The sequence below is a fragment of the Echinops telfairi genome, unplaced genomic scaffold, assembly GCF_000313985.2.
Source record: "Echinops telfairi isolate 266 unplaced genomic scaffold, ASM31398v2 ScPeMD7_8;HRSCAF=38, whole genome shotgun sequence".
Taxonomy (NCBI): domain Eukaryota; kingdom Metazoa; phylum Chordata; class Mammalia; order Afrosoricida; family Tenrecidae; genus Echinops; species Echinops telfairi.
The window spans coordinates 16,245,256-16,255,685 of record NW_022103905.1 but is presented as its reverse complement, the minus strand read 5'-3'; positions in this window follow the sequence as shown (position 1 = coordinate 16,255,685).

Sequence of the window (10,430 nt, the reverse complement as noted above, 5' to 3'; positions counted from 1 at the left end):
GATAGTGAGTGGGTACAGTCAATTATGAAGACTGTCCGCATGTAAATCAAAGTATGGGTTCCTGAACCATGACCAGGGCTTATCATTTTATTGCTCATTCCCACCAAGTCTAATGCACCTATGGGACTGTGTATATAAAACAAATGAATGTTTGCAGGAGTATATTTTTAGCATATTTGGTATATAGTATATGATAAATATGTATATTTAGTATACATTACCAGGTGCACTTAGTACTATAACAGGGATATAGAGGGTTGTCTAACTCAAGGTAAAGAATGTGATTATTTAATAACCCAAGGCCAACTGGAACGTGAAGAGTGTAAAATGAAAACCTAAAACAAAAAGTTTGAGGACTCCTTGTTCTGTTGCTGTTGGTGGAATGTACGCAGTGGGGCATGGCAATTCGTCTCTAGATGCCTCGCTCAGTGGCCTCGATTGTGTTCCTCGGGTTGTGAGAGCATTCTCATCCTCATGTTCTGAGATGTTTCTCCTCCATTAGCAAAAACTGGCTGCCCGCTGGGTTTCTAGCTAATCTTTTGAGTTGCTGTGGTCAGTTTGATCCTATACAAATAGATATTAAAAGAGCATAATGCTCAAGGCAGACAGTCTTTACTAATTAAGTTAAACTATTGTTTGACTAGAATAAGATTCTGAGGCTTATTTGGGGGTTAAGGTTTAAAGCAGTGGTTCTTAAACTGTGGGTCACGACCCCTTTGGGGGGTCCAACGACCCTTTCACAGGGGTCGCCCGATTCATAACAGTAGCACAAGTACAGTTATGAAGTAGCAACGAAAATAATTTTGTGGTTGGGGGTCACCACAACATGAGGAGCTGTATTAAAGGGTCATGGTATAGGAAGGTTGAGAACCACTGGTTTAAAGATAATCTTCAGAAAGTTTTAAAAGCACCAAGAGAGTAGCATGACATGTTCTGCAGGACTCTTATCATTGCACTGCAGACACTGGGCCAAAGTCCCTGGTTCAACTTGTGCATTGATGTGGAAGATATCACATGCTTTGGAAGTGATTTCTGGTTGATTTCCTCATAGTCTTGCCACTTTTACAAAAATAGCTTTTCCAGTGAATTCTAGCCCGCCCCCACTGTTCTGAAACTGGTGACTTGCCCCTACCTAAGAAAAGTGATTATTTCTTCATAACAATAAAATAGAAAAGGCTAGACTTTAAAAGTAGGGTGTAATTCACTTCATATCTGAGCCATCTAGAGTGCAAATGACTGTACTCAAACAACCAGTGCTCAAAATCATGTCTGTCATGGCTTTGAATGTCATGAACTCACATGTGCTTCGTAGGATTCTAGCACTTACCATAACAAAGGTTGCTTTTCTAGGGGAAGTTTATTTTCTTCAGCATTACTATGAAAACCTCAGGTTAGGAAAAATTCATTCATTTGTGACGACAATCTGAACTACACATTTTTATCTTGAAAATATGCCTTTTGGATATATGGATGACTCTCTCTCTGAAAGTGCAGCTATCTTTGGACAAGATATTATCTTTAATATGTTAACAGAACCATCAAATTCCTTAAGAACAACAGAGCGCACAGACACACCAAAATGGAGAGCTCAAGCTTCCACGTGTTCACAGCGGAGAAATATAAGTCCTTTCAACTGGCAAGTAGATGTTGCCCTAGTGCAGTCTTCATAGTCATTAACCCGTAATGAATCTATTAATTGAATATGTAAGTTTGGCTAATTAGATGTAAGACATATCTTCAGATTTAAAGGGTAATAATAAAAAATTTAAACTGCAACACCGGCTCAAGCATTTAAGAAGTGATAAATGTGAACTGGAAAGTGCACGGTTCTAATATGAATTCATTAATTGCCTCTGTTAATTTAGGTGAAATACATTAGCAGAAAGGTCAATCCATTGGAGGCTGGATGTGTTTTTCAAATAGTAAATTAAAAAGAGCAAATCAAACAGCACTACAAAACGGGAAGACCTGGAACCCACTTTTCCCACCCAGAAGCTGTGAAGGAGGCTTGTAACCTCACAGAGTGAACCTGTGGTGGACTAGCCAGTGGTGCTCAGACGTCAAACACCTTGTCTTTGAAAAATGCTTTAGGCCTCACCTTAGATTATTTGGAATCTCTGGAGGCACCCATAAATGTCTTTCAAAGCTCCCTGAACTATTACCATAGGAGCCTGAGGGAAGGATCCCTGATGGTCAGTGCACATCTGTGAAACAAAGTCTGAGGTTCCAATCCAATAGCCTCTTGGCAAGAGAAGGGTGTTTTGATTTGCTCTCATGGAGACCACAGCCTGGGGAACACTGTAAGGCAGTTCTGCGCTGTCCTACAGGGCCTGTCTGTGTCAGAATTGACAGCAGTGGGAAGAGTGGACTTGTCCATAAATGTAGTAGTCCATAAAAGCAGTAGTGGTCCTGAGATGACACAGGCGGTGCATGCAGCTGCTAACCAAAAGGTTCACAGTTCGAGTCCACTCAGAGTTGCCCTGGCGGAAAGGGTTGGTGATCTATTTCTGGAAAATCCACCATTAAAAATCTATAGCAGGCACATAAGCATTAGAGACATCCCTTACTGTCATACTTAATGATCGTTTGTCCTCCATGGAGAAATTAATTACCCTGGGGCCTCATTCCTTTTCTCTGTGAGCTCAGGCTGTACCAAAGGGTCTTACACTTGAGGTGACAGAACTTGGACTTGGGGAATGGGATATAAGCTCGGCTCCAAGATTTGGAAATAGCTAATAGGCTAGATGAAAACTTATTATGGGATTCTTGCTTGGGTCATGTTTCAGAAAATATCACCTCTGTGTCGTGTCCTCTCCTGAGCATCCAGCAGAGTGTAAGTAAGGTCCATGGAACACACCACACACACACACACACACACACACACACACACACACACATGCACGCACACACGCAGAATTGGTCTTCTCCGTTTTGAGAGGTTCTCTTCCATGTGAATCCAGACTGGCGACCCTGACTTACGTTCTGTTTCACATGACAGATTTTCAGCTATAATGTAGATTTTCCAGCTATAATGATTATAATCTCACTGAGAACCTGTGGGCAGAGATAAGCTACACACTTCATTTGCATTCCTCCACTCTCCGTACGCACTGATGCTTAGCACGTACTGTGTGGTCAATGAGTATTTGTCTAACCGAATATATTTCATTGATGTTGTTGTTGCTAGGTGCCACTGAGTGCATTTTGACTCTTAGCAACCACAAGTGACACAGAACTGCCCCACTGGGGTTCCTAGGTGGCAATTTTTATTAGAGCAGACCACCAGGCCTTTCTTCCAGGGCCCATAGAGGGTTTGAACCACTAGCTGAAAGCTGACTGGCTAACCATTACCCCACTGGGGATTTTCTTTGGATAAGTCAAAACACCCATCAATAACAACACCGACTGCCATTGACTTGTGTCTGACCCATCATAACCCTGTGGGTTTTCAAGACTGTAAATCTTTGTGGGAGCAGGCTACCTCATCTTTTACCCCTGGAGCAGCTGGTGGATTTGAACTGCCGGCTTCACATTTAGCAGTCCAACACCTAACCCACAGTGGCACCATTGCTGGGAATGTTGGGTTTTGCAATAGAAACCAAGGGGCAGCAGCTTCTCTGAAAAGAAGAATGCGTGCCTGGAGTCAGATGCCATCTTCAGGATTGGGGCTGTGTACTGGTCCTGGGTGCTGCCCATTCCCGCCATCATTGTAGGGTGCTGTCAACTTGATTCTGCCTCAGAGCAACAGACTTTCACAAATGGAACCGCATATATAGTTGAAAAGGAGGCTGGCATTCTTCTGCGATAGCCATGAGATCGATTGTGTCCTTTCTCTTTTCAGTAGCCCATTCGAGCAAGGAAGAAAGAGAAACGGTTAACTGTTCACTTAGCCCTGCGATTGAGGGCATATGATAAAAACTCCTGTTCCAAATTTCATCAAAGTGCTTGTTAGATTTCCTTCTACTCAAAGACCCCCTGGACTAAAGTTGTATATGGCGAAAGGACTTGGGGAGGAAGATCACCATGGGACCTGGAAGCGCGCTACAGTATTCAAAAGCAGTTCAGAGGGATGCACAGAAGTGAGAAAATTTTAAAGGAAAAATTACAAACTAAAGTCACATGGGAGCAGGAAAAGAATCAATGGCATGCAACCACTTATCTGGAAAAAGATCAGCAAAGAAATCCTGGAGTCTGCTTCTGAGTGACTTTGGAAGGGCCCCTGATAAAACATGTCTCCCATTCCGAGACTCACCGTGTGACTTGTATCCAACTGCTACCCAGGTGGCATTGCAGGGCGACAGATTCCACACTGTCTGTGGCATATGGAGGTAGTACGCATTGTTCTTTCCTAAGTCGCCAAAAGGACGTTTAAATGAAAGTTCTTCTCCTAAACATAATTGTAGTCTAAAATTTGTCCACAATATCCCTTAGATTTTCTTCCTCAAACTAATTCAAATGTTAGCCCCAGCATGTCCTAAAATATTTCTCATGGCATCTGATAAAAAATGTTAATTCTAGCTATTAGTTTTTAAACGGCAACACTCACCTGCACATATGCTCCATCACCGGCAGAGGGAGCCAGTGCTTTTTAACTCAGGTCCTCAGGAAAGACCAAGTCGCTGGAATTTTAATTTCCTCCACGTTGGCAATGTGTGATTACTGGTAGTGGAGGGTTGCGCCTAGATTGAAGCCTGTAAGACACAGATAGGAGGTGGAATTGGGTTTTCTACTGAAGATGAATCTAGTTCCCTCTTTTAATTTTGTCACCTGGGGCCCTCACACGATGGAGTTTATATTGTGAACGCAAAGAATTGTGTTTCGTATCACACTATAATTGTTGAAGTCACTACTAATTAGGAATCTACTCCAGGCAGTCACCAATACCCCTTGTAGTGGCTACAGGCTACCCTCAAGGGACAACGAGCTAATTAGATGGAGAATGTTCATAGTTAGTAGGCACCATAATCCCAGCCTCTTTTCTTCTGGATGTTGGAAATAAAAGGATAATTAAATCAACATTTAAATGTCAAATAAAAATTTAATATTCACGTTAAATAAAAAATATAAGTGAATTTATTTTTGTAGACGTTGTCATAGTGGAGCCAAGGTACTTCATTAAGTGTTTCTGGATTTAGGGAAAATATGTAATGCTCTTTATAGGCTCTTTATTTAATAAATTAAATACCATTTCTCTAGAAATATCCCTTGCATTAGCTTTCTTGTTAAGCGTTTTCAAGAAAAGGTTTTAAACCTAGTGGCCAGGCCCATCTCCACTGAGATGAAGGAGATCATGGCGAACACTGGTATCTGAAATAAGCACTGAGATCATTCAGCATACAACCTAAGGGCTCTCATTAATTTTTTTTCAAACAATGTGCTACTTTCAAATCTTAGAGACTTAGAGACATTTAAGGAATTGATCCAATTAAACCTGAAGAGGATAATGCTGTAACAGTGTGATTTATTTTCGCAGACAAATTATACTGCCAGGGTATCTGCCAGAAAAGACAGGCTGTCCTCATGGTTAGAATGGGAACCCAGAGTACCTGAGGCTGAAAGAGCCCCTGCACGTAGAAGCTGCACACTGAGTATCAAGACCCAAAGCTCCCCCTTTTGGGGGGAAGAGGTATTTGTGTGCTCCATTCCGTTTCCCTCAGTGATTTCTAAAGTGTGTTTCTCAGCTGAACAAAAAGGTTCTCCTTTTAGTTCCATACCTGACCGTGCAAGTTCACAAAAAATTGGTGCCTTAAAATGATTACAACTTGGCATACTATGGCTTAGGTGAGGAAGGAAGAGGGCAGAATTTGCTTTTCTCCTCTGCTACTCCACCAGGCCTAATACATCCTTTTCAGAAGAATATAAATCAACAATAGCTGCTGTACCCTTGTGCTGGGGACTTTAAACAAGATACAGCCTACAGAATAAATCATTGGAGAAAGGAGACATTATAAGGGTGGAAGAAATGTTTGTTTGATCTAAATCAGTGGATAAGATTGAAATTCTAACTGTGGGACACGTAAAGGTAGCCGCAGCAGAGGCGGTTGCTTCCATGGACATTGTGGAATCTATGGCGGAAAGAAGAAGATAATAAACTGTGACACTAGAAGATGAGAGGAAAAAGAAAGAACCCAGACAGGGAAGAATTTGAGGTCATCTAAAAAGACAGCAATAGCCCAGGAAGTCTACGAACAGGACTGAACCCCGGAAGACATGCGCCAACGTGGTGATGATTTGCCACGCTGATCTGCTACAGGTGAGAAGAAACCTGGAATTAACAGTCTGGACTGAAGCTGATATCAATCATGAGCTGATGAAAAGAGAAAACATTTTTTTCAGAGGTGATACGAGGAAAAACAAGTGTTGTCCTGGAATCCTATAAACAGGAAGTTTGTTGAGAGGACAGCATGGAAGCTACAGCTCAGGGAGAAGGACATGTCTGAGCAGAGCACCCAGGAGCAAATGAAGGGGGAGGAAGAGAAAGTGGAACACATGATGGCCCTCCAATCCCTGAAGACCATATTCCCGCTCAGAGCAGCCAAAGCACAGAGAGGACCATAGGGCTGGTCCCACTATGAGGCACAATGCCCCTCACTGACCCATAGCGCTACGGGGGACAACACTGGAAGCACAGTGCAGGAATTGTGCCCATCTGACCCCACCACACTGAGGCAAAACACTAAGGGCGTGCAACAGAACAGCAAGGGGCACAGGCCAACAAAGTCCCCAGGGAATACAAAAAATAGACTTTGGGGCCAGGGCATGGCACCCCACCAGACTCAATCAGACAACACTCCAAAAGGTCAACCAACAGACCTTAAACTATTTACAGGTTTTGATTTTTTTGTCGTTGTGTTTTGTTGTTTTGCTGTCTTGTTTTTGGTGCATATTATTATCTCTGTAAGTCTATCTAGATAAGATAGTCCAGATAAACAATCTGGAGGAGAAAACAACTGGACTGACGGTCCCAGAGGGACATAGGAGAGGAGGAGGTGGCGGAAAGGAGGTGAGTGTTAACAAACCCAGGGACAAGGGAACGAGTGATCCAAAATCGACGGCAAAGGAGGGTGTAGGAGGCCTGGTAGGGCTTGATCAAGGGCAATGTAACTGAGAGAAATTACTGAAACCCAAAGGAGGGTTAACATGATAGCGGGACAAGAGGAAAGTAACAGGAAATAGAAGAAAGAACTAGGAGGCAAAAGGCATTTATAGAGGTCTAAATACAGGCATGTACATATGTAAATATATTTATATATGATGATGGGGAAATAGATTTATGTGCATATATTTATAGGTTTAGTATTAAGGTAGCAGATGGACATTGGGCCTCCACTCAAGTACTCCCTCGATGCAAGAACACTTTGTTCTATTAACCTGGCATTCTATGATGCTCACCTTCCTGACACAATCACGGAAGACAAAATGGGTGCATAAGCAAATGTGGTGAAGAAGACTGATGATGCATCTGGGGTCTTAAAGGCTTGAAGATCAACAAGTGGACATCTAGCTGATAAGCAACAAAGCCTACATGGAAGAAGCATACCAGCCTGTGTGATCACCAGGTGTTGATAGAATCAGGTGTTGGGCATTAAAGAAGAAAAAAATCATATAATTGTGAATGAGGGGGAGTGTGGAGTGGAGACCCAAAGCCCATCTGTAGGCAACTGGAAATGACCTTACAGAAAGAAGGGTCCCAGGGATGGGATGAGCCAGGGAGGATGCAGTATAGCACCCATGAAACATACAACTTTCTTCTAGTTCTTTAATGCTTCCCCTTCCGCCTCTCCCCCACTATCATGGTCCTAATTCTACCTTACAAATCCAGGTAAACCAGATGACGTACACTGGTACAGATAAGAGCTGGAAACACAGGGAATCCAGGACAGATATACCCCTCAGAGCCAATACCAGGAGAGTAAGGGGAAGGTGGGGGGAGAAAGGAAGAACCAATCACAATGATCTACATATAACCCCTTTCCTGGGGAGCGGACAACAGAAAAGTGGGTGAAGGGAGACATTGGACAGTGTAAGACATGAAAACATAATAATTTATAAATTATCACGGGTTCATGAGGGAGGCAGGGTGGAGCAGGGAGGGGGAAAATGAGGAGCTGATACCAAGGACTCAAGTAGAAAGAAAATGTTTTGAGGATGATGATGGCAACAAATGTACAAATGTGCTTGACATAATGGATGGACCTATGGATTGCGATGAGTTGTATGAGCCCCTCATAAAATAATAATTTTTTAAAAAGCAGGAAGTTTGTAGTAGAAGATGGGGAAAGGCAAGACATGGAGAGGTTTCTAAACCAGAGGGCGTCGAACAATGATTTCCACTTATGGTGTAAGTGGTCAGCGGTGCCATAGAGAATAGTGTTTATTCCTTGGCAGAGCTCAGCCAACAAAAACTCTTCTTAATAGTTCCTATGTGCTCCATATCGTTTTAGTAACAGAAGAAGTCAAAAAGGAAATAAAATACATAGTCCCTGCTTAGGTCATTGTACTGTCTAGTTGGAAGGTAGTTTACACAAAAGACGCCAGCGATCAGTGTACAATTCAAATAAGCCTATTATCTATTACCTTATCTTTTTTTTTTTTAAAGAAGGAATCGAGCTCTCTTTCCTGCCTGGAGTAGAAGAGGGTCTTTCTATTTTTTCTACCTTACTTTGTAACAAATGCTTATGTTTCCACTGAGTAAGTGTGATGAAATTTCAGTTGGCAAGCAAGGGGTGGGTAAACAACTCCATCTTATACTTTGTGCAGAATATAAGCAATGGTTTCTAGTTTATGATTGTCCTTCCTGGGGATATTCATTTATCAATCCAATTCATGCACGTTTCCCTTTTCTTCTTCTTCCTTGTTATCTCACCGCCCCCACTATCATATTGTGTCTTTTTAAATGTGCATGTGTGGGTGTCTTTCTTTAAAACCCCCCCTCCTTCCCTTTGTTCCCCACACCCTGGCTTGAACCATCAAAGTCTACTTTTGGGGGAGTGTAAAAGCCATATTTCTTTTAAAATAGTAGTCTCATGCAGTACTTATCTTAAGGAGATTGAAGAACCTTTCCTGAGCATAATGTCTTCGAAACTCATCTAGGACATGAGGTGCTTGACCAGTTTCATCATTGTTCTTTAGGGATGCATAGTATTTCATTGTATGTATTGCATTCGACGGACCATTCCACCAGACAGGCCTTTTGGCTGTTTCTTTTTTTTAATTCTTGTGGTGAGCACTACTACAAACCTGGGTGTCCATGTATCTGTTCAGTTTTGTTTTCTAATTCTTTGGGGTACATGACCATTAGAAAGACTGGTGGGTCATAGGATCTTCCTATTTGCATTTACCTTTTCACTGTCTTTTGATGGCTTCTCTGGGCTTCACGGATTGAGCTGCACGTCTTCAGGGTCCTCACCATGTGATAACGATCTTGCCAGCTTCATCTGCAGGGCCTCTGGCCACATTCGACGTCACACCTTTTGCTCTTGTGAACTCTCTTCTGCCAATTCCTTCCTTCCCCCTCATTTCTCCTTTAAGATCCAGCTCAAATGTCAGTCTCTCCAAAGAGTTGGCATCTTTAAAAGGGGCATTCGGGTCATTTTGTTACTTGCTCTTTGGAAACAATTTCTCTGCTGCCTCCCAGAATTGGTTATCTACTACATCTTTTTTAAAGCAAGTTGTGAACTTCCTGAAGGGAAGGACTGTCTGTCTGGTTTGTAATGCAGCCCCTAGCACTGTCCTGTGCACTGGGAGGCACTCAAAGCATGTTTGCAGAATTAGCCACAGTCCCATTACTTTCCTTTACTGGAACCTTCTCTCATTCTACTCAACCAAATCTGAGGCCTGTCCTTTGCATCTCTCAAAGGTCTCATCCACTGTACTATCCCTCAAGGCATTCATAAACATGTATTGCATAAACATACACTATCATTAAGACAAAAAAAAACCCTAGTAGCAAGGCACTCACCTTAAGGTCCTTGGTTCAAACCCATCAGCCGCTCAGCAGAAGAAAGATGAGGCGTTCTCCCCCCAGAGAAAGATTCACAGCTTCAGAAATTGCTACCGATGATCGCGATGCGTCTGAACAGTCTTGACGGCTATAGGCTATCATTCAGGCATGATCTTCTGGTCATGAAGATTCCCTGTGAGCCAAGACTCATTAGGTACCTAAGCCCATAGTAGCTCAATAACAACATTTCACCGATAATCTTGGGTACTTTGGGGAGTGGGTTTGGAAAGGCTAGGATTGCTTTCTCCCTTCACCCACCCTTCTGTTGCCCATCCCCCAGAGAGGAGGTTCTATGTAGATCCTTGTGATCGATTCCCCCTTTCTACCCCGCTTCCCTCCGGTATTGCCACTCTCACCGCTGGTCCTGAGGGGTTCATCTGTCCTAGATTCCCTGTGTTTCCAGTTCCCATCTGTACTGCTGTGCATC